Below are 21,500 nucleotides of genomic sequence, written 5' to 3' on the forward strand. Positions count from 1 at the left end.
TGGATTACATCAAGCACATGAAAAAGCTGCCCAGGAATCCTGGCACAGAATGAGATTATTTTGTTTTGCATAGGAAACCTGTGTGTTCATGCATACATGTATATAATAAATATGTAAAGTGGTTTGGGTTGCCTGTGTCTGAGGGCAGAGCCCTCTATGGGGCAGATCTTTTAACTTCAGGGGTTGTACATCTTTTATGTCACCTCTGAGGCAGTTGAGATGAGCTGGAATGTCAGTCTTGGGGGGTCACTGGTGTGTGAGAGTTGCCACAGCACAGTTTCTCTAAGAGCCCTTAGAGAATCTATGATTTGATTCCTCTCACAGCTTGGTCCAAACCAGCTTGTGTTTATTGGCTGTGAAGCCCATTTATGTCTGCATCACCGGGGGACAGCAGTTTGGGGCTGTGTATCTGATGAAACGGTACTTGGGGGTCAGGAGATTTGAGGCCTTTAATAATTATCTAGAAGGATGACTTCTATTGAGGAAATGTTACCAGTTTGATGATTTTTGTTGTAGTTTATATCTTTAGTTAGTGCCAGCAGTGTTAAAAAGCTGAGATTTGTGTGTCCATATATTTTACACTGAATTTAAAACACCAATATCTCATCATAAGAATCTTCTTTTTAAAAATGGAGAGAAATTAAAAATATCAGTCTGGTTAAGAGGTGGTTGTTCTTATTAAGAAAACAGTGGGTTATTACTGCTACCTCTGATGTATCTAAGTCTAGTAATACATGTATCTCTTTAGGACTAGACCTCAGAATAAATTGCAACATCAGAAACTAAATTAAAATCTTCTAAAACTTGATCCTCATGTATTTTTAAGGAAGTGGTCTATTCCAAGAACTCTAATGTATGAAGTCTTGTTAAGATTAAAGTCTCTGGAGGCTGCAGTTCATTTTTTGAGGAAGAAACCCAGTTAACAATAAAATCAGGTAATGCCAAATTATATTGTCACAAATAATTAAAATAAATTTGTACTCAGAGTATCATCGGTGTATACAATAAATAATAGCTGAGAGGAAAGGCTGACCCCATGCTTGTTAAATTGCTTGAAAGTTAATTTGGATGTGTTCAGGTGAATAAAGAGGTTTGGTTGTATGGGATTTTTTTTTCCCTCAGCTGCAGTTTTCTTTGTAATTCCACAAGAAATGGAATAATTTGGGCTTGTCAGACCCACCTGTGAAAAGCAGATGCCCTTGTACACAACTGATCTTCACTCAGCTGGTGAACAGTGAATACAGAGAATGGACAGTGCAGTTGCTCCAATATTAAATTGCTCTTGTGAGCCTTTCAAGCTGGATTTCTTTCCAGCCCACAGGAAATGACTGATAATCCTTTTTTCTTTTTTTTTTCCTAGAGAAGGAATGCACTGCAGTAGAAATACAGTGTGCAACATAAAGATTAATACATGTCCTTAAGTTAGATAATTGCAAAGGTATTGACTTTCTCCAACTAAAATGAGGGTAGTGAAACAAGGGAAGTTAATTGTGGGAGAGCCTAGTTGCCTCTTACTGTCATTGTTATCTGTTCCTTAAAATAGATAAGAAAGTTCCTTAAAACTTAAAATATGCGGGGTGAACTTTCAGTGCTGAGTGTATTATTCAGATTTGCTGCCATAGGCAAGTTCAGTCATAACAGTTCACTTCTGAGCAGAGGGCAGCCTTTCCTTTGGCACCTTTTAAATTTTGAGAACTTTGTGCTTTGACTATAACCTTTTTCTTCTCTAAAGAAAATCTTCATTTGTGCAGTCAGCTGGCTGATTCAATCTGCAGCTGAAAAATGATCACGAGATGAGTGTGTGTTCAGTCCTGTTTCTGATGGGTTTTAAAAAGCGCCGACAGCTTTAGTTAAACACAGCAGTGGTTTTCAGTATGGGGCTCTTTGTCTCTGTACAGGATTCCTGTGCAGGAGGTCCTGTGAGAAAAAGCTCTATCAGCCATTGGAAAGAAAGGAAATTTTATTTTAAGATTTTAAGGAACAAAAAGATCTCACAAGAAATAGCATAAGAGGATGCTTAAATTCTCTGGGTAACCAGGAGAAAGGTAGAACAGGAATAATGTTAATTTAGAGTATTTTGGGCAAGTCATGATCTTTCTCAAAGATTTTGGTATAAGTCATGTTCTTAATTTTTCTTAAATATCATATTTTTTTTTAATTACCAAACAGGTTACCAAGTACTTTCATAGTCTTATAATATTATTTTTCAATTATTTTCTGATTTCAACTATTTCCAATAACTCGCTTTTCCAATTTCAGCTATTTCCAATAACTTGCTTGCTTTAACTTCAGTTAAAGCAAATTTTTAAATAACTGGCATGTGTGAATTCTTATCCCTGGAAGCTCCATACCCAACAAAAGCAAAACGTGAGATAGATATCCATCAAATAAGTTGATATTCCTGTATTTAAAGCACACAGAAGCATCATTTCTCTGTAGGTGATGAAATGAGATGGGTGGGTTTCCCCACCTACTTTGCAGACCTGCTCTGGATGTTTGGAAGGGGGCTTTCTAGAAATGCCTGTATCCTCATCAGGTGTGGTGAGTGCGCACTCCTGGGCATCCCATGGCCAGCAGGTTGAAGTCCCAGGAGATAACCCACACACCCACATTGCTTGGAACTGGAACCAGTGCCTGTTAAACTGGCTGGGAAAAGGTGCTGCTTTTAACAGGACAGTTTCAGAACACCTCTGGTCTCTAATTTTTCCTTTACATTGAACCATGGGATCACAGAACCATGAAATGAGTTGGGTTGGAAGGGACCTTAAAGCCCATCCAGTTCTACTCCCTGCCATGGGCAGAGACACCTTCCACTATCCCAGGTTGCTCCAAGCCTTGTCCAGCCTTGCCTTGGGCACTTCCAGGGATGGGGCAGCCACAGCTGCTCTGGGCACCCTGTGCCAGGCCCTCACCACCCTCACAGGGAACAATTTCTTCCCAATATCCCATCTTACCCTGCCCTGTGTCACTGTGAAGCCATTCTCCCTTTTCCTGTCACTTCTCTGTCTTCAGGTGGCCTGAGATGGGGGACATTGGCTTTTAAGAAATTCAGTTCAGATGCTGGGTGAAACCTCACCAGTTCTGAGGTCATTGTCTCCTTTGTCTCACATTTTCAAAGACTTCAGGCACCTCCAGCCCAGTGTGTCTGTCCGGGGATTGTAGCAATTCTTGAAACAGGTAGCAGAATAGGAAAAGGTAGAATGCTACAGCAAGATATTGGAGCCCTTTTGCAGGTATATCTGGTATTCTGTGATTAAACCTAGGCGTGTGATACTCCACATATAATTCTTATATTTTGTTGAAGGTTTTTTAATTTTTTGTTGTTGTTGTTGTTTTTTATGGGAGGGAACTGCTTCTGCTCTGTGAAAACACCAGAGTGCATACTGTTGTTGAAAAGTAAGTTTTAAGGACATGTTGTTTTCAGTGTGAATGTGGAGCTGCTGGTCACAGGCACAGACTGCCTGAAATTCACAAGTTCATGCAGCACTGCTACAAATACTGCTTCTAGGATAGTAGTTTAAAGAAAGTGCACTGTATCTTTCTCCCATTTCCAGATATGGTTTAGCAGCCTGACATCATCAGTCAATACGATGTGACCACTCAGCTGTGTTTGGAAGAGCTTCACAAATCACAGGCAAGTTTAGGGCTCCTGAGCTGGTTGAGGTAATCAGGACATGCATCTATAAAACTGATTTCATACAGCCTGCATTCAAGCAATTACCTGGCCTCTCTGCTCTTTTTATTTATTTTTAATTTCAGTATTATTAGACAAGGAAATAGTGTGTCCACAAAATTCTGATTTAGTAAACTGGGTACAATAAACAGTCATTTAAAAAAGACATGAAAGACTAAAGAATTTTAAGTGTGTGTAGATTTAATTGTAATGACTGTGCCATGTATTATTTTCAGACTCTGGAATGAGGCACAGGGAGTGACAGAACTTGCTCTGAGCATTCCCTGGATTAAAAATTCTTGCTGTTTGTATTTTGTCATGAAATGGTTGGCATCCCAACAGTCGTGACAAGTGTGTATGTTGGCAAGGAATTAAAAATGGTGGTGCCTCTGAAGTTTAGCAGGAGGTTTCCTGCTTGCGGATGGCAGGCAGTTGTAGCTGTTACAAATGCCATTCCCTTGTCTGCATTGCAGCTCATTTCTGAAACAAAGCAAGCTTGGGAACATGTTCCACTTTGTAATAGGAACTGCTACATTTGGTTTTCTTTGAGTCTTCTCTGACACTGGAGTCTTCATGTGCCCGCTTCTGGTTTTTTTTTTTTCTTGTTGTTTTGTTAATAAATCAAATCTGACTACAATATCTCTCTGCCTCTAAACCACAGTAAGGGCTGCTTGAAAAAGCGTGAGCCTCCCAAATTTTTTACCCTCAAGAGGAAATAACTGATTTTTTTGTTTGTCTTTGATCCAGTCTCATCAATGCAATTTTCCTTCTTTAAACACTTGAGCCTGCAGTTCATTATAGTGCAAGACCGGAACCCTTCTATTACCTTATTTTTAGCAACAATTAAATCTAGCCTTAAAATTGAATTTGCAAAAAGAAAGGCTTGTGCCAGTCCCAAATCTTAGAACTCAGGTCTTAAAAAATGAATCTCAGCACTTTGCTCTCCTGGGTGTGTCATTTGGTGGTGTGGCTTGGTGGTGTTTGTAGCCAAATGAAGCGTACGGTGACCCCGCAGATCAATTTAAATTCTGACATCCTCATTTTCAGAATTTCCACTTGCTCTGATAAAGCACTTTAAAGGAGTTTTTACTGCTTTGATTGTGCTGGTGCCCATGACCTGTGCCTCTGTTCGTGTGGCGGCCCACTTGGACCCACCTGGATGTGCCACCTGTCCTGGGAATCCTTTCTGGTCTCCTCCAGCCCCAAGCTGAGGATGCAGAGTCAGAGAGCACCAGGATGCCCCAGGCAGGTGCATCTCTGCTGGAGACTCACTGGAGCTTCTCAGCCTGGGACAGTGAGGAGCTCCTACCTTCCAAGCCCCCTCCCAGCATCAAGGACACGGGGTGCTCTGCTCCTGTGAGGTTGAGCATCTTCCCAGAGCACAGCCTCTGACTATCAGAGCTTATGCACGTGATTAAAATGTAACTTCCCTTCTGTTTATGGAGCTTAGAAGCTCTTACAGGCATGAACTAATGGAGAGAGAGGTTGTGTCTGCTGTGGAGTCAAGGAGCTGTGCTGCAGAAGAGAGAAGTTGTTCTGCCAGGTGATTTGTTAGGGTCAAGCACTGCCTCCAGAATTTTTCAAGCAAGAATGTTTATCTGCTGTTGGGACTGACTGACACCATCACTTCTTCATAGGACACTTGCCATTAGAGAATGTTGTGGTTTTCCTAAAGATGGCTGTTAGAAGTCTAGGAAAAGAAATTTGCTACTTGGGCAGGACGGAGGTGAGGAGATTTGGAAGTGTCTGCCAAACTTGTGAGAGCAAACTCCTGTCACAGTGACTGTGGGAGCCCAACTGGAACTTAGAAAGAGGAGCATAGTCTGAAACACTGGATATTTTACTGTTGTCATACCAGACTGAGATATCCAGGTGTTATGGGTAGTAAAGCTCAATGAATAATGAAGTTTGCTGCAAAATGTGGAGCCCTCATGTTATTTACCTAGCATGGTGTGCATGGAAGTGTGGCTAGCATCAGGCAGGCTGAGAGATCCACAAAGAGAAAAAAATCTGATTAATGGCACCTAGAGAGGGCAGAGTAACCCCCTGCAAGGAACCAGACCCCTTAGAATGTGAAACTGCTGGACCAAGATTTCAGGCCCATGTGGAAGACCTGTGTCTGTGTATGAGCCTGACAAAGGGGATAAAAATGACAAGATGAAGGTAGAGCTTTCTTACACTTTCACCAGACAAAATAAAAGAGTGAAATAAAATTGCCAGGAATTGAATACACAAACCCCAAAACAGCTGGGAAAAATATTTGAGGAAAATGTACAGGAGATAGCAGAGGGATACTTTTCTCTAAATCCCAAAAGCAAGAAGCAGAGAAGAGCATAGATGCTTGCATTGTGTGATGGAAAATTCTGGCATGCACATGTACATTAGAGACATAAAAGATCTCCTAATTAGAGACAGGATCATTTGTGGGACATGTGATTCCAGTTTACAGGAGAATTGCTGAGAAAAAAAACCATCTAACCCTAAAGGAATGAATCAAAGAATAAGAGCAGCTGAAATATCGAGGAAAAAGAACAAAACAACAGCCACTTTTGCAGGACACAGCAGAGTCCAGGAGAGAGGGAAGAGGGGGATGAACCTGTGAGCAATGCACAAAAGTGAAGAAAGATTTGAGACTGGTGGGAAGGGAGCCACAAGGATTTATTTAGTTCAGCAGTGGGCAGTGGTGCTGTGTCTGGCTGAGCAGACTCTCCCCTCCTCAGCAGGGAGGCAGAAGGGAACCACAGGGCAGTGACCTGGACGAAGCAACAGGCTGTTCTGGAGCTCAGGATGTCTGAGGGAAAATGGAATCAAAGAGCCAGCCTTTTGGGGTCTCTGGGTTAGCAGTCTCTAGTTAGCCACCAGATGTTTGCATGGAAAGCACAACTGTCAAAAGGAAAGTTGGGGGGATCCATTTGCATTTCCGAGAGAGGAGAAGGAGGAAGATAAGGTTTGAAAGAGGCACCAGGAAGTCAATCTGTCTGAGCGTGACCTGAATGTTACCCCGGGTTTTTGTGTTTCTCTACGCCGTTCTCTAAAGAAAAGCCAATTATATTTCAGAAGAATAGGGGCCTCTCATGTTGTTATTCATCATGTGGCACATGAAACACCAACACTAACTCTGAAACTGTGAGTTAACCTTGTCCTTTCATCACGTATGGTCGTCTCATCACCAGGCTGGTGACTGCTCAAAGCTGCCTCAAAGTGGTTGAGCCCCACACAACTAAACTTTTATACATCAGTACAAAAGCAGCAAAGAAGATGAGAAGGAAAACTGATTGTCCCCAGGGACGCAGCATAGTGGTTTGGGTAGTCCTGCTTAGAAAGTCACTTGTGGCTTTTATAATGAGGAACTTAAGGTTTGAATTTTCAGACTTATTAGCTGTACATTTGTTTGTTTTTTATTAACTTAATATATTATGTGCCACATTTTCCTTGGAGTATTGAGTCAAGTGATGGATTCATCCAGTTTAGCTCTAAATGCATGGGCTCTCTTTTTCATAAAACTTGGAAAAGAGTTGGGTCTCATATTTCCTGAAGGATTTTTTTTATGCCTGTATATTTTGGTACAGCAGGTAATGTTTTCTGTCCTGTTTCTTTTCTGACAATATGTGCTTCTGGCTAACGTAGAATGTAGGTTTTGTTTGTTCTCTTTCTTGACCCGTGAGAATTAGAGTTGTCTTCTTATATGAGCAGGCAGAGTTAAACCACTTTAGTCTACAAAAGAATCACTGGAAGTTTCCAATCCCCTCGCTCTCTGCTTCAATGGAAAGAAAAACAGGTTTTAAAAAGTCTGAGAAAGATATGGCTATTAAGCTAATCCAGTATACTTCATCTAGCTGCTAAAAATCTTGACTCTTAAGAGTGATTAAATATAATTGCATCAGTAAAGGTGGTGTAAAAAAACCCCTGACTTTCATTAGAAGCTATCTTTAGGAAACCATGGTTCCTTGACTTAAAAAGTTACATGTAACATCTCTGTTTTATTTTGGCAGTACATTGAAGGTTTCTTAAACACAGAGTTATGTAGAAAAAATAAATAAACCCCAGCAGAACAAATACACAATTCTGAAGTATTCTTCTGTATTTCAATATATATCTGCAGTGCATGCTATTTATTAAAAAAGAAAAACTGAAAAATCAGTGGATAAATATTGAACCATCTTAAAAGATCTGATCAAATAGTAAAGATATTCCAAAGAAAAAAACAAATTAACAAACCACCACATATGTGTGGGATAAAATTGTCATAGGAGGGAATGGAAGGGCTCCTAGTAATTTTAATTAAATTAATTTTTTTTTTTTTACTACTCTTCAGTTTGGAAGGGAATCTGTTCACTATTTTAAGAGCTGAAAAACAATGTTGCTAAACTTTTTCTCTTATTTTCATAAATTTAAAATCTCAGCTGTGTCAGAGCCTTAACACTGCACAATCTATATAGAGAATTTTAAATTTCTCCAAGTTATGTGATCTGAAAAAGCTCTTCCTAGACAGTCAGATGTTAAAAAATTCAGCAGTTTTGGTATAATGCAGAACACCACATGCTGCTCTGTATCCTTGGGCTGAACTGGATATTTGCACTTTTGTGTTTGTTTTGTAAATTATGAAAAATTGTGTAAACTGAAAGAGGACTGTAAAAGCTCCTATGCTGAAAAACTGAAAAATATAAAATAATCCAATTCTTACATAGCTTTGTCATTGCCAGTGTTAAATTTTACTGCAGGTATTTATTGCAAGAACCTGAGTTACTGCAAAGACAAAAGTGCAACAGTGAGCCTTGTTTGCTTAGAGAAATCATATACTCCCAATGCGTTTGAGGGGAGTAATTGTCCATTTTTTGTGGGTGTTCAGGTGAAGTGATAATTCTGAAGCAGAGAATCCTATTGATAATGTTTCCACTGGGATACTCACTAAAAATGTATTTAGCTGTTTCCATAAACAGAGGCAAAATTTAAGTCCAGATTGTGACTGGCCCATGGTGAGATGCTGAACTAAATGCAGGTGTGTCTTCTCCACATCCTTTTTGCTTTTTAAGTTATTAGAGATATTAAAACCATAAAAAATATGTCAGTATTTTAATATTAGGGCATTTAATTAAATATTCCAAACATGGGCATATATAGGTAGACATGCACTATACAAAAAAAGATAGTGTGGATGATGAAAAATTAGCCCCTTGTGAATTCATTATTTCTATTCTGTTTAACTATTTGCCTCCTATTTTGAGAATCCCAATGTAGAAAAATATTTCTATAATTTGTGTTTGGCATTTTTGCCCTTTTGCAGTTTTGATTCACAAGTTAAAATCCTGTTTCCATGGAAATTAGCTGAATTTTTGATAAGCTTTGAATTTCTCCCACAAATTAAGGCAACTGGGGAACATCATTTGGGCTGATTCTGTCCTTAATGTCAGCTGTAATATTTTCCCTTTTATTCCATGTGAATGGGGGCTGTATTTTGATGATGATTTAAGTTAAGATTCCCTAATGTTTCTGCAACAAGTTCTCTTTTATCAAGTGAAATGAGGGTGTTTGATAACATCGAGTGAGTTTTTGTGTGACAGCCATCCACAACTTCCTCAGCAGGGGCAGCAGATCTGCCCCCCACCATCAACGCCAGCAATCTGTGTTGCTTTTCTCTGATTACTTTCAGAACAGCTGAAATAAAAATGAACACTATTTTTTAGGAAGTAAAAATAAATAAATAAATAAAGCCTATAATATAAGCTTGAGAGCAGAGGTTAGGCTAAATTTATTTTATGAGAATAATCAGGAGACATGAAACTCCAAGCACCAGCTTGTTTTCCTAGCTCTAACTCCTCACTGGAGGAGGTGGATGGGATAGGAATTGGCTGCTATGGGCAGGGTGGGACAGGAATGCCATCGTTTGCTACTCTGCAAATGCCTGTCCCAGGCCCTCAGATGGGAGGGTGGCAGTGAAAGCAGACCCTTCCCTGCACTGGAAATGCCAGGTGATGGACTTGAGCAATATTCACATTCTGAGTGTATTTCTGGCTTTCCTAAGCTTTGATCTTGCCATTGAATCCGCGGGGGTGCAAAAATCCACCCACACAGATCCGATGTCAAAATCCTGGCCTTAATTATTTATGGTTTGGTTTGGACAAATTATTGTTCTCTGTGCAATAACCACAGTTATTACCAGAAATGCTGCACGATCTAAAACATACATATATACATTGTGTAGGTATGAGTAGTATTTTTTATTAAGGTCATACCTTTATTAATGTATTTTGACTCTTAAATGAAGTTCTCATATCTGAGTCTTGCCTTGTGCTGCATTTCACCTGACCAGACTGGCCTGGATCTATGGCAATTAATTCTCAGAAAAAAAGGAGTTCATAATTTTTCTAATCTGAAAGCCAGCCTAGAACAAAAAGAACATCCAGCTTTATACACCTTTCACTAAGATCCTACTGATTTGTTAAACTGCAGATGGACTGTACTAGTTTTCTGCGCTAAAGAGGCACCCCCTTTTCCTTTTTCTATTCATTATTCCAGCCGTCTCAAGTTAGATCATTTTCATCTGCATATAAACAGAAAAGGATTCTCATAGGAAAACCCTTTTAAACAGGAACAGTAAATTTCACACAAGAAAACTAAAATCAGAATTTTCTAGCAAAATCAGACATGCCAGAGCCACTGCAGAGCTTGGCAATGCTAGCCAGCGCCATACTTTAATTAAGTAAGGAAAAATATGTGAGTTTTATGTGTTTCCCAAAGTCTTTCTGTCCTTCTTTTCATCTTACTTTTTCCTGAATTTTTAATTTTAAGTTAATGCTGATATAATTGCTGACATAATGCTTACAAATAGGTTCCCAGCAGTTGAGTATTGCTTTAAAACTGGATTTTTGTCTTTTGTTTTTTCCCTACTAGAATTGTGTATAAAAATGTTCTCTCTTCAAAAGTTCATGGATAGGACATGGCAGGCCTGGTCATTTCACTTCTTGCATGTTCTCAGTTGGAAGTCAACTGAAAATCAGCAGAAGCTCCCAGGCAATTCCTGTGCCTGCTTAGAATTGTTCACAACTGACTTTTGTTTGAAGTTAAAGATCTGTACCCCATTTTTCACTGAGGTGCCAGCCAGGTGCTCTAAAACATGTTCCTAATTATTTGCTTTTGATCTGATGAGAGAGTAGCATTAGTTTTGATTTTCAAGTTCATCTATGCTTTTAGATCCAAGATATCAGTGGAGTGTATTATGGATATGGATTGCAGTTCAAGTCTCAGAGTGTCTGAAGCAGTTCCTAGAGTCACAGGAAATATTTGTTTTACACATGTTATTATTGAGGAAAACCCAATGGCAATAAAAGTATTCCAGAATGGAAAAAAACTTTCTAGTAAAAATCACGTTTGTGTGAGTGGCCTATCTGAAAATGCTGGAACCTCACAAAGCACAGTATATCTGTCTCACCAGAAGCAGTATACTTGCTTTTCACTACAGTGTTTGCAGTTTTCAAAAATTAAATACAGTATTAGCACTTTTCCAGGTTATTAAATAACTCAAAAGACCTTTTCCAGTTGGGTACAGTTTGTATTTCCAAGTCAAGGTTGTGTCTGGTGCTTCTTCAAAAAAAGTGTTCGCAAGCTTTCAGAATTGCACCTTTCAGAGCTTTGGTTCTCTGCAGTTGGTGTTGGAATGAATTGTTTTCTAACCCTGAACCAAACCTCTTGAGGGGTTCCGCTGTCTCCTCCTGATTGAAAGGAATTGTAAACTAAGGCTGAGGGTCCACGTAAGGCCTTTAGTGATGAGAAGCAGTTTCACAACAGGGAAGAATTTTACATGTAATATATTTGTACAGTTTTGTTTAGTTGTTTTTTTTTTTTTTTCCTGCAGAGTTACCAGATTCTAGCATGGCTTGTATGGATATTATTTTTTTTAAAGATTGTGAGCCAAGGTTTAAAAATCACTGGTCATTCTGGAAATGACAGTGTTGAGGAGCTAATCTAGAAAACTGGCTGATAGCCCTTTCAAAGGTTTTGAAATGTTCTGCTTTGTGCAGGAGATCCACCTATTGAAGTGTCTCAGGCTGGGATACAAAAGCCCAAACTTACCACCTTTCAGTCTTTGACCTACTTCAATTTTTATAAGAAGTTGCTGTAAATATCTACTTGCCAATTAATACAAAGCGATATCTATTAGTTTCCCACAGTAAAAAATTGTCTGCACACATATATGCATTTAGAAGGAATGGATGTGATACAAACAAGAACTGTTTCATCTTTCAAGCTACAATTAGATTGTGGCTTTTCAAAATCCGCAGATTTTGTCTGTAAATTAATCTTGCAGTGTCTTTTGTTGCTGTCTTTCAAGTTCTATCGGCTTCCAGCTAGAAAGCTAATGATAAAGCATCAGAATTGCACCCTTTTAAAAGAAGAAAAGCAGGGTAGGCATCTGTAATAGTAGTGTAATGACACCAAATCTGCATGTACAGTTTAGAATTATTTGCCTACATGCTCGTTCATTGGCACACAGACGTTTTCTTCAGCGCTTTATCTGTGTGTGATGTTTTGCAGCACCAGTCTGGCATCATTAGACATCCAGCCGCCAGTATTTCAGAGATTTTTCCACAGAGCCATAAAATTGCACCTTCCTCATTGAATCTGAAATCCAGCCCACCTGTAATAACAGAACAGTGGAACAGTATGGATCTCTCCTGGATGTCTGCAGTGCAGTGAGCTGGGGTGCCTTGCCTTCACACTGAAGGAAAGGTCGTGTCCTAATGTTATGCCTTCCTGTTTAAAATGAATGGCTTGTAAATGTTTATCTCAGCTAGAAGTGAGAACGTGGGCTACATCTTGTGCTCTCCAATTCCCCTTGGAGAAACCCTGTGCAGTGAAACAGCTGCATATCCCTTCATGTCCTTCTCTTGTGTTAAACATGCACATCTCTGGCTCCAGCTCTTTGCCAGGTTTCCCCCTGCTCATGTTTGGATTCCAGGTTGAAGCTTGAAGTAGTGTTGTCTGGATTTATAGTGGGTTACATTGTTTTCTCCAGGAAAGAGCGAGCGAAAGGGATCAGCCCGGTGCAGACAGACTCACAGTCCGTGCAGTGTCATGCAGGGTAGAGTTTCTTTGGTTCTGCCAATAGGTATTGCAGTGTAAAATGTCTGGAGGCTGGTTGGGGCTGCTTCTCTAGAGACAGGACCAAAGTATACAGTATACTGGCTTTCATTTTGCTGTTTTTGGACAGTCAGGGCTGCTTTCCATTTCCTACAATGTTCCAATATAACCAAGGCACATGTGCTCAGTAATGGAGGTTTCTGAGACCTGGGGCTTCTGTAAAAAGGAAAAGAGCAAAGTAATATTTATACAGTATAATATTTGGATTTGCTAATGGGCTGTGAGGTGGGTGTTATCACGAACTACTGTGTGGCAAGAAAGGTTCCTAAAACACAGATCAGCTTACTCCATCTCCAAATGGTTGCAGATAACACTGTTTAGTTTCTAATTAGACTTGTGTTGTGCTAATTCTCGTGAGCAGTGCAAGTGATTGACGTGCTGCATTTTAGTGGCAAGTAGCAGAGCAGCTGAGTGGAGCTCAGTGATGAAGCCAGCATCCAGCTGCTGAGGAAGGCACACTGCTCCCAGAGGCTGATTTGCAGGATGAACACACGCTGATTGGTGTGGCCTTGCTCCGAGGGGAAGGAGGAAATAAAGGCACATAGTCTTCAATTACACTAATGACATTCTGCTCCTAAAAGGATTAGGAAAGAAACATCTAACTGGAAATAAAAGTCCAATGTCTAATAGTTCACAAATCATGTATTTACTTTGGATAGTATTTTTCACAGTTTCTTAGGAGAGGATGGACATTATTCTTTTTCCATGCCTCAGTCCCCTGTATTGAAAACATAGCTGGTTCATCCTAAGTTCTGGTTTCTGTACATGTAGGTAATAAGTGTAAGCTTCAAGGCAGAGCCTTGTGAACTGTTTTTTGGTGGAACATGCCAGAGTAGCACTGGCATTTTATGTTACTAAAATTATTTCAGAATCGTTTTGCCAGCACTTTCCTTTGTGGCCAGCTCAAGTCAACATGTTTGGTGGTGCAGTCCCACTGTGGATATAAAAATAAAAATATGGATTTGATATAGACAGTCTCATTGAGCTAGATTGGATTACTGTGAGGAACATCTCCTAGCTTAAACCCTCTAGTCGGGTCCAAATCCCTTCAGTCAGATTCTTGATGTAAAGCTTTTCAAATCATCATCATCATTGCATTCAGCACTAACAAAGGCTGTGCCTGTGACTCTTGGATGTTATTCATGTAGCATTTGATTTTTTCACAGCTTTTAAAGCCCCTGTGAGGCCAAGCAGGGCTGTTCCTTTGCTTTAGAGGCTTTTGGGTCCCCCATATGTGTGTTAAAGGAGAGGGGCTGGCTAAGGAGTGGCATTTTCTCAGGATGATCAAGCTGTGGCTTGCTGCAAATCCCATCTGCCCTCTCCACATGCAGCATTAGAGGCCCTTCCTGGAACAAGCTCCTCGGGGATTTACCTGCGTAGGATTTACCAGTACGGGGTCACTGGGAAGGCAGATGGGACACATGATGACAGACTTGGACCAGTTGCATTTGGCAGAGAAAACACCTATGGAGTAGGATAGTGATTTTATGGGTCAGAATTTCTTTTTAAGTGTTATTCTTTGTGGATCTCATCCCCCAGTCAAATAGCAAATACTGTGGTACAAATAGCAGTGGTACCATGGAGGGCTTAGATTTTCAGAATTGCCAGGTGGGCACTGCAGGCTGCAAAGAGTGTGTTTGTGCAAACCCTAGAACAGATAGAGGTATTTGTTCCTGTCTGTGTGCTTCAGCCTGCTGGGGATACTTTTTTGCAGGCTGTGTAAGGAAAGGTCAGATTTTGCTTTGTCACTTGATGATGGGGGTGAATTAAATTAGACTTGAAAGCCACAACAATATTCCAGATAATAAAACTTAATCTTGAAGTAAGAATGACACATTTGTCTTCTGCTTGAGAAAGGAAGGTGTAGGGCAGCTCAGACTTCTCATACTGTTTTGTCTCTCTCAGAAAATGAAGGCTTTGGACTTTGTGAGAGCTTTAGGAAACTTAGGAGGAAAAATCATGTGGCGTAAACGTTCACTTGACCCAGTTACAGGCAACATGTTTTAAATATATGAACTTGTAAAGTGTTCATGTTTTTCATGAGTAAAAATGAGAAAAAATATTTTACTGAGTAAAAATGTTCTGCTGCTTGCTGTGAAGTTGAAACTTATCTTGGATTTCACTGGCAGTGAAACCAGGCTTGCTATAGATCTGTGTTGCAGATAGGTCATTTACTCCTATTTCAGTTATGTTTCTTCCAGTTTTTCTTCCTCCACTGCTCTGTTAAAGTACTGCAGCTGCCTGGAGGGCCATAGGCATTGAAAAGGCTTGAAGCACTAAAAAGAGAAATTTTGGACCCTTTTTCTTAGTCAAACAGTTTTTATGTACCAAGTACAGTATTCTGTGTTGCCCAAGGACACGGATATCACTTGCTATACTTTAAAATAACACAAAAGCCATTCTGGCTCTCCTTGAAGCCAGTGATAGCATTCCACTTGCTTTCAGTGGGAATTTGTAAGCAACCCATGATGCAGTTTCTGTCAGAGCAGGAGAAAGCTGAGAGTCCATAGTACCATGTAAATGTGAAATGAAAGAACTTGGTGCCATATCGTTTGCACATTTTAGAGAGAAACTGTCCTGGGTTTGGAGGAAGAGTCCCATAAAGTTGTTACTCAGGCACTCTCACATTCAGAGAAATCCAGAGGAAGAGTCCAGAGGAAGAAGTGTGCAACTGCCCTGGTAGTGCTTTGTCCAAGTGTGTGTTAGAGCATGGGGAAGGAGTGACCACCTTCTTGTCCTTGGTGTTCCCTTCAGTCTGAAGGGTGAAGTGTCAGCTGCTGTTGGAGTGTGTAATAATCACCAGTAAATCATAGATCTAGAATAGTTGCTTGTGCAAAGCAGAGCTTGAAATGGAAGAACTCTGTTTCTATAAAGAGAGTTTTCCCCAGGGCTTTGCCTGCCACAAGCCAGCAGAAGTTTGGCTGCCCCAGATCTGTTCCCTGTGCACCTGGTGCTCACTGTGCCTGAGCAGCCCTGAAAAGGGGAAGCCAGCACCGGGCTGTGTGTGAAGGGGAGTGTAGGGGTAAATGTACCTTCCAGACACCTGCCTCAGCAGCATGGCAGCAAAAAGAAATGTCTCATGTTCCCCCCACATGAGATTACCTTAAAATTCTCCAGAACAATGAGGTGTCTCTGCAGCTGTGGAGAGCCTGGGGCCTTGTCTGGCATTCTTACATTTCTCAGCTTATTCTTGTTGCACCTTGATAGAGGTAAGACTTAATTATTAGATCTTCAGCTTCAGACTCCCTGCAGTTACTCAGTGCACAGAGTTTATTTTATCTATAATTTTCCACCCTAGCCTTACAGTTTTCTATAGGGAGATTATATACTTGCAGCTACTGGCAGAATTTGCCTACCAGGAAAAGACATGGTTTTGAGCTCCATGGGATGCTACTGATGTGTAAATCATTTCATCTCATCCAAATTGTGGCCACTCCATCCTTTTTCACAATATACCTTGCCTTAATGTTTTAAAACAATGGGTGATTTTGGGTGATCAGGTCCAGCAGTCTTCAGAGGGACCCAAAATCTTTACAAATTGCTGTTAGAGAAGATTATATCTTCTAAAATCACATTGCCCCGAGTTTCAAAAATCTCAGGCTTGCATCAATATTCATAAGAGACCCAAGCTCAGTGATATTTAATGAAAGAATACCTTTGTGGAAAGTACTTTACATGCACAGTAAATGCATTTTAGAACCTGTTTGAAATGCATGTGTAGAGCCTTATGTTCAGAGAAAGGCAAAAACTTAGCAAACAGAAATGTTTGAAACTGGGAACAAGCGTGTGGGTCTTTTGCTACTGGATCTGGATTTTAATTAGAGCTCTGACCTGTGATGAGGTGACACATCAATCTGCCATGCAGTCATCAGAACAGAATGGTAAGGAAAGGTAGAGACCAGGAGAACCAGGGCTTAGAGGAGACTTGGACTTGTGCCTGATACGGCCCATGGCAGTGTCTGGTCGGTGGGGCTGCCTGGAGTTTTGAAAGATGAGCAGAATCAGAGAAAATACCAAAGAAGGAGAAATGAAGTATACTCTGGGCATTCTGTAACATTTCTTTCTCACCCAGCTCTATGTGAATTTGCAATAAATATGTGTACTTAGGTTGATTTATCTTCATGTTAAGGTCAGTTAACCACTCTTCCACAAAGGTAGAACACACATTTTCTTACTGGCCTCAAGAGAAAAAAATTCTTTGGTGTTCATTCTGATGAATTTAGAAGAATTTTACAGGACATTTTCCCAATTTCTCTGCTTGTATGAAATGGTGCAGCATCACTTTACTCAGTGCAAGCTTATGCTAGTTTTTGTGGCAGGTAATATGGTCATGATGACAAATCATTTGTCCCCAGTTCCTGAGTAACCAAGAGATGGAAAGTTTTTGTTAGGTTTGGACTGTAGCTTTCCTATAATGTGCACACTCCAGGTGAGTGGCCTAAGCCAGTGAGGTGTCTGTGTATGCAGATGTTGTACCCCAGCTGAAACAGGTTTCTTGTTCAACTGAAGAAGGGTAGCAGGAGAAGCCTTGGCAAAGTAGCCACTAAATCCAGCAAAGCTTCAAGCACTGCTAGTAGTCTTGAGGGTGGTTCAGTTCAGGATGTTCAAAACAATTGCTAAAGGAGCAGTGCAAATATTTTCCATCCTTTCCTATGAAATGACATGGTTTGTTTGCTGTTGCTTGTTTACCTGTTTTGCATGGTATGTTGCATTTATCAGTCAAATAGACTGTAGGGGGTGACAGTACTTTAATAATGATGTTTTGACTTCTGCTGTGTTTATTCAGTGTTTTCTAACTAAATTCATACTCAGATGGCTTTTTCTTCTGCTGTTCCAGCATATCTGTCTCAGGCTGCCCCTAAAAAGAAAAAGAAGTAATCTGGCAAAATGAACTCAGAACACAGAAGGAGGAACCACTGGAGACTAATCTGCAAGGTATTCAGGTATTTGCCCTTTCATATCCTACACCAGTAATTGGTTCACACACATGGTATGCTCTGTGGTTCTTGTGCTTGTTAACTCACACGAAGTGGGTGCCTTTATTATCTAAATAAACAAAAAGTCATGTAGAAGATGAAAGTTGTTTAGTCAGAATGCCCCCATTCAGCTTAAAGATGGAGCCAGGTTTGTAAAGGTAGAGTTGCAGCTCCAAGTTCAACATACATTGATGCTGCTGTCCATCACATCTGTTAGCCAGGTCAGATTTTACCATCTGTCACTGCCCAGTGCAATCATGGCCATCTGAGAAGTGGTGGAGAAAGAGGATCCTTCCCTGCCTTCCACTGGAGCAGAGTGAGCAGCCCCTCCTCTGCTGATGGGCTAAGGCACTGTGACACTCCCAGTGACATCAGGAATTAGGTCCTGGGCTAGGCCTACAGTGAGGAAGAAATTAATTTGAAATCCCAGAGATGCCAGAGGTCCTGTGTGACTTGCCAGGCCTTAAGGATTTTTGTGAGCTTTAGGTTGTGTATATGTCCTTTATACAGCTGAAAGAAAATAAGGCTTTTACAGTTCTTCTCAGTGCAGAAATGAGACTTTCTACTTGAATTTTCTAGATAATAGGAAAATAGATTTTTGTTTATGAATACATACAGCAGAAAGTAGCACAGCTTTGTTGAGTCTATGCTCCATGTCTCTGAAGCAGGGAGAATTCTTGTGTGATTCCTTCTCCATGCTCTGTGTGAGCAGGTGATGACATACATGCTATGCATGTACAAAGTGACAACTTAATGGCAGCAAGTAATTACACATGTGTTTGTATAATGCTGTAAGTGCAGAGGTTGGCTGTACACAGCTTTGTAGCTGATTAATTGGGGGAAGCAAATGAGCTGCTAATGGGAGTAAAGGTAAGAGTTAATGGGAGTAAAGGTAAGAGTTGTTTACCTGTTTACCTTGCCAAGTGCACCAATACCAAGGTGCATTCAGAGAAAACATTTTATTTGTGCAGTCATTGCAGTCTTATGTTATCTCATTGCAATGATTAAGCTGTTATAATTAACTGTTGTTCATAATGAAGTATTTTAAACAAACCCACAAAAGCAGAGTTATCTCCTGAGGGTATATATTTAATACTTACATCACTGATATGTGAAAAATCACTCTTGTTGAATGTTATATCATATGTGACTCTCTGGAAAGCAGATGCAAGTAAACAGCAAGTAAAAGTTATGGTGGGTATTATTTTAATTCCTGAATTACACACTATATCAGCTTCCAGATATTTATTCACATTGTTATTTTTATGTGTCCATTTCCATGGTCTTGGCAGTGTGTTCATAGACACTGCTGTACTCTTTCAGATTCTGCTACCAAACTGCTTCTGGGACTTCATGCAGTTTGCTTCATTTTAGAGAACCTCAGATAAGTTATATGGAAAATTGATAGAAAATCCCAGAGTAACAGGTTTTGCTGCACATAATGCAGATGTAACACATGGGATCAGTGAATGATAGTTTAGTATTTAAGTATTTAGTATTATTAGTACTTTTCCTTTCAGTAGCCTTTTTTTTTTTACTTTTTTATGGGTTAGAGTTTTTGGGGGTGTTTTTTTGTAGTTTTTTTAGGTCTTTTTGGGGGGGTGTTTTTTTGTTTTGTGGGATTTGTGGTTTTGGTTTGGTTTGGTTTGGTTTGTTTTTTACCTTTTCAGCATTGGACCTCCAATGCAAGTAGTTGCCTGCCATGGTGTCCCAAAAAACTAAAGTCAGTGGTGAAAATTCTTGTTTTTCTCCCAAGTGTTTTAGAACCTTGAGCCAGCTCATTAACCTTCAGAAACATCCTCAGTCTCACTTTAGAACTACAGTTTTCTCTGTAAGAACAGTAAGCTCTTATCAGAATCTCCTAATGTAGAGTTAGGAAAGGTTTCTATTCGGCTTTGAGGGGTGATACTGTTTTCTTGTAAGAAGATTAGTTGTATCTAAATAATTTAAACTTAATCCTTTTAAAAATAAGTACACTTGAGGTTAAAAAATGTTTTACTGCTCAGTTAAGCAGTTCATTCCAAAGAGTTATCACTTAAAAGCAGGAGAAAAAAGCCTTACACCAACTTTATTGATAGTAGATGGGAAGAATAGTATCTGAGAACATTCTATAAGCTGAAATTATGGACTCATTCTGTACCCAAAGGTGGTGGTCAAACCAAACATCCAGTATTTTAGATGAGAATTACTAACCTTCCTTAATGTTCTGAAAACTCATCATTATGGGGAAAATTGACTTTGAATTTCAGACTGTGATCATTCCTCAAAATAATAAAACTCTAAAACTCGGATTTTCCTCTAAGAAATTTCAGACTGTATATGATTTGGGTAACAATGGGTAACGAGCTATTTTAGAAAGGAATTTTTTTTCCTTCTTTGGGGAAAAAATGTACTTAATGCTTTTTAAAAACCCTTCATGTTTCTAACACTGCTCTGATACGCTGTTTTCTCAACAAGTTACAGGTAAAACAAAGCTGCAAGTGTTGCTATGTTTGAAAGATACAGCTTTTAATTTGGTTCTGTTTTCACAGAAGGAGGGCTTCCATTTCACAAATTTTGTGTAATTTTGCATCCTGAGAAGGTTGCAATCAGTATTTTGTTGCAATCAGTATTTTGTCACAGTCAGTCAGTCAGATGATGTCGCTTTAAAAGGAACTTTTCCTAATTATAAAACTTTGCAAAACTCTCAAATTTTTCAAGTTCCCAAAATTGCGGTCTGTAAGTTTGGTTTCCTTGATAATGTTCAAAACATGAATTAGTTTAGGGGTGGTTTTTTTTGTTGTTTTGTTTTGTTTGGGTTTTTTGTTGTTTTTCTTTTCTGAAGAAAAGAAATTGGCATTCATTGTGCCTAAGAAGCATTTATTGAACAGTAATGTGGGGAGGGAAGAGAGTTTCAGATATGAATTAAGTCAGAGTTATAGTGACTCATAACTGACAACAAAACACCCAAGAAGAGATGTGAGACAGGATGAGATTAAATGAGACAAGCCATGAAAGAAAGGATAGATTTATGACTTATTGGCCTACAGATGGGATGAGAAGATATGAGTGGAGAATGAGATCATCAGGCAGAAAGTCTGCTAGGGAAAAAGGAGGGGGTTCACAGGACACATCCCAGTAGCCTCCTGTGCATAGTGGGAGGATTGATTGAAGCCACAGGAAAATCGGTGTTAGAAATGATACAAAGATGGGTTAGATCCCAAACCTCAGAGGGGCAGATTTGTCTCTCCCTACACTTAGAAAAACAAAGACACGATAGGTAAGATAACTCTGAGTCTGCAGCAGTACATGCGGAGCACACACTCCAAGTTAAATCATACTGGCCTCTTTTCAGTGTTAGCAATGCAGGGCTCTTTTCAGCAGTTTAGGAAAACTGCTGGATTGCTTAAAATAAAGACAAGAGGCAGAATTTTCACCTTCAATCTAAACAATTCAACAGTTTTCTTAATTAAGGTTTGCTTTTCATCCCTGAAACTGAAAGCATGTTTCTAAGTAACTACATCCATCATGCTAGGCTGCAGCCAAGGCTCTGTGTGGATTATAATTGGTGGAATGGATTGCCAAATGTGTTTGGGTAAAATTTTAGTTGGCCAAATTATAATCCATTTCAAGATTCAGTATCTTAAAGTTCTCACCTAAAAAGTGGAAATAAGACCTTGGCTGCTCACAAAGGCCTGTACAAATCTGTGAAGTTGCTGTGTTACCATAGCTGT

General features: G+C 39.8%; 1 protein-coding gene across 13 annotated transcripts in view; it reads left to right on the top strand.

Annotated features, from left to right (window-relative positions):
• PPARA (peroxisome proliferator activated receptor alpha) overlaps window positions 1-21,500 on the top strand; it is a 275,101-nt gene that overhangs the window by 147,548 nt on the left and 106,053 nt on the right. For 11 of the 13 annotated variants that reach the window (XM_030960338.1, XM_030960342.1, XM_030960340.1 and 8 more), the window contains one exon: window positions 17,649-17,754. The gene's annotated coding sequence lies outside the window, so the exon portion shown is untranslated. Of the gene's footprint in view, window positions 1-826; window positions 936-17,648; window positions 17,755-21,500 lie in introns of all 13 variants that reach the window. The other 2 variants (XM_030960341.1, XM_030960343.1) reach the window with 2 other exon arrangements.

The sequence above is a fragment of the Camarhynchus parvulus genome, chromosome 1A (assembly GCF_901933205.1).
Source record: "Camarhynchus parvulus chromosome 1A, STF_HiC, whole genome shotgun sequence".
Lineage (NCBI taxonomy): Eukaryota > Metazoa > Chordata > Aves > Passeriformes > Thraupidae > Camarhynchus > Camarhynchus parvulus.